The sequence below is a fragment of the Mus pahari genome, chromosome 10 (genome assembly GCF_900095145.1).
Source record: "Mus pahari chromosome 10, PAHARI_EIJ_v1.1, whole genome shotgun sequence".
NCBI lineage: Eukaryota > Metazoa > Chordata > Mammalia > Rodentia > Muridae > Mus > Mus pahari.
In genome coordinates this window covers 74,171,211-74,174,843 of record NC_034599.1, presented here as the reverse complement: position 1 = coordinate 74,174,843, position 3,633 = coordinate 74,171,211, and the positions used below count along the sequence as shown (strand labels likewise).

Here is a 3,633-nt window from a genome sequence, read left to right as displayed (position 1 = left end):
AAAAATAAATAGGCAAACAAACAAACAGACAAAAAACCCAAAACTGCTCTTCAGGATAGACTGCCCACTAATAAGTATAGACCGAGTTATAAAAGTTGCCATTTGGTAGCTATAAAAATACTAATTAATTCGGCCAAGAAACATCCCAACATTCCAAGTAGAGGCAAGAATGTATTGGAGTCACTTGTTAAAGCTTTAGGAATTTTGTAAATTCGTTGTTAAAGTTATTAACATTTAGATTATGTGAATGTAGAATTAAAGATATTCCAAAAAAGCTCATCATTTGAGCTGAAATACCTACCCTGAGCATTAACACAGCTCCTCTCTGTCACCCAGCACCAATGCCTCCTTTATCTTACTCCCATTCTACCTCTTTCTCCTAAATGGACCCCTGTCTGGTAGGCTTTCTAAGTGAGATCGCAACCTTCTGCTCTGGACTTAAATCTAAGAGGTCACTACTGCTGGGGTCAAAAGTCTTTCCCCATAGTTTTGGCAAATCTCCAAAACCAGGCACTGATTGGCTCAGTCTAAGACACAAAAGCATGCATTAACCAATCACGGCACGAAGACCGCTGGACAAAAGGCCTGGGAGGGAAATGTGCAGATTGTACCAGTCAAGGCTGATGCCAAGGCTTGACTTCGGGAACGTAGGTGGCTGAAGATGGTTCTTCAGTTCTCGGTTTCTAATCAGTAAGGTATTAGAACCAGAAACAGTTCAAGCAGGGCAGGCCAATCTATACCAGCAGACATCCACATATAGAGGAAAGAAGACCACCGAGTCATTAAAAGTGGCAGGATGGAGCTCTGACCCAGCAAACATCTGCAACATGCAAGGACCACGGGAAACAAGGGAAGGAAGCTGAGGGAGAGGAGCAAGAGAGTTGCTATGCTGCAAACATTTGCGAGATCATGTAGAAGAGAAAATAAAAAGCCTTTGTGTGTACAATTATTGCCTTCCTGGGGTGGCTGAAGTAGAGTCATGGGATGCTTGTTAGACTCCTTGGACTCACAGCTTAGGCTGTTGGACAGGCGATGGGGGAAACAATGACATTATAGTTTTTCTTTTCAATAGGCAAAGTTTACTTTAATTCAACTTTTAAGCACACAAATTAGGGAGTTTCATCATGACATCTTCCAACATATGCGTCATTGTATCTTATGGTCATTTGCTCACTTCCCCCACTGTCATCCCAGGGTTCCCCATACCCTCTCCAGCTGTCTTATGACAGTTAGTCTGTGTTTTGATATTACATGTATTTTTACCCTATCTGTCTTTCACCCTACTTAAGATATTTTCCTCCCTCTCATGACTCCTTTTCTAGCTTAAGAAATAAACATATGCACACACACTTTAAAATCTAGATTCAGCAGATAAAATATGAAGCATTTATTTTACAACATAATATTTTCTAGTTGCACCCATTTTCCCACAATTGCCATGATTTCATTTTTCTTTATGGCTATAAAAATCCCATTGTGTTTATAGATCACATTGAAAATATTTTATCATCTTCCATGGACATGCAGGCTAGTTCTGTTTCCTAGCTATTGTAAACATCTGTGTGATAAATATGGATGTATAAATTCCCTTTTTGATGTGTTGACTTACAGTTCTTTTGTTATATACCCAAGGCTGGCACATCTGGGCCATTTGGCAGTTCTGTTTTTTGTATGCTCATACAAAATTATACTCCTACCAGAAATACACATGGATTTCTCTTTGCCCACATCCTTTCTGGTATTTGTTGTTATTTGTTCTCTTTAGGATGGTGTCTTAGTCAGGGTTTGTATTCCTGCACAAAACACCATAACCAAGAAGCAAGTTGTGGAGGAGAGGGTTTATTCAGCTTACACTTCCACATTGCTGTTCATCACCAAAGGAAGTCAGGACAGGAACTCACACAGGGCAGGAACTTGGAGGCAGGAACTGCTGCAGAGGCCATGGTGGGGTAGTGTTTACTGGCTTGCTTCCCTTAGCTTGCTCAGCTTGCTTTCTTAAAGAACCCAGGACAATCAGCCCAGGGATGACACCACCCACAATGGGCCCTTCCACCTGGATCACTAATTGAGAAAATGCCTTACAGCTGGATCTCATGGAGGCACTTCCTCAAGGGAGGCTCCTTTCCCTGTGATAACTCCAGCTTGTGTTAAGTTGACACACAAAAGTAGCCAGTAGAGATGGTCATTTTCACCTGAGTAAAATGCAGTCTCAGGAAGTTTTAATTCACAGTTTTTCTTTCCTTTTCTTTTTTTTAATCATCACAAGTAGGACTTTTTATTTGTCACAATTAAAAATCTGGATTTTAAACACTTTCTTGGGCTGGTGGCTCATATCGATCAGTTAGTTCAACGTTAAGATCTGTCTCATAAACAGTCGTTTTCCACCTTCAACATGGAGCTCTGGGAGTTTTCCCAAATCCAACTTGGGTTTCTTCAGAATTATAACCTTTCTAACGAAGACATCATGAAGAAGATAAATGGACTGGCAAGCCTTTTCTGTGTCTTTCCCAATGCTGCCTGGAACCAGTTTATTATGCACTTCCTTCAAGTCTGCACTTCTTGGGGCATGATTTCTGTGATAATCCACCAGATCGGGTGGACCTGCTGGTACTGTGTAAGGCTGTTTTGCATATCTGGTTGTTGCATTGCTGTGTGTGTGTTTGTGTGTGTGTGTGTGTGTGTGTATGTGTAATCAACATAGAACAGACAGATCAAATCATGATTAGTTGTCTCGACATCAACATGAGCTTCAATCTTCAGTCACAGTCTGCCACTTTTTGACCTTGGAACACATTTTGTCCCAGGTAAGACTGATGCCATGGAAATTAATCAGACCATTTTTGCCCTGAGCATCCTCAGTAACTCACCTGAATTTTCTAACTATGCAGACCAGCAGGGCTCACGTCAAACACAAGACCTTTGAGGCCAACTGATGCAATATTGGCTCCTTGCATCCTTAGGCCTAGTGTTTTCCCAATGTTTCTAATATTGAACATAGCCAGAGCTTTTACATACCTGTCTTAGAAAATGGGCCAACCACTTTCTTCTTGGCTCTCTTCTTGATGCCTTTTATTGGGCTCCTGTTCTTGCTGACCACCATGGTGTTTTTCTGAGAGCCAAAAGCAATTTAACGTTTTCTTTTCTTTTTTTTTCCCATTTTTAAATTAGGTATTTACTTCATTTATATTTTAAATGCTATCCCCAAAGTCCCCTATACCCTCCCCCTCACTCCCCTACCCACCCACTCCCCTTCTTGGTCCTGGTGTTCCCCTGTACTGGGGCATATAAAGTTTGTAAGACCAAGGGGCCTCTCTTCCCAATGATGGCTGACTAGACCATCTACTGCTACATATACAGCTAGAGACACGAGTTCTGGGGGTGTTGGTTAGTTCATATTGCTGTTCCACCTATAGGGTTGCAGACCCCTTCAGCTCCTTGGGTACTTTCTCTAGCTCCTCTATCGGGGCCCTGGGTTCCATCCAATAGCTGACTGTGAGCATCCACTTCTGTGTTTGCCAGGCACTGGCATAGCCTCACATGAGACAGCTATATCAGGGTCCTTTCAGCAAAATCTTGCTGGTGTATGCAATAGTGCCTGCGTTTGGTAGCTGATTATGGGATGGACCCCTGGGT

The 3,633-nt window shown here is 42.1% G+C and overlaps 1 pseudogene; it reads right to left on the bottom strand.

Moving 5' to 3' along the window:
- Nucleotides 1–2,341: 2,341 nt before the first annotated feature.
- Nucleotides 2,342–3,100, bottom strand: LOC110328396 (annotated as a pseudogene).
- Between the last annotated feature and the right edge of the window lie 533 nt (nucleotides 3,101–3,633).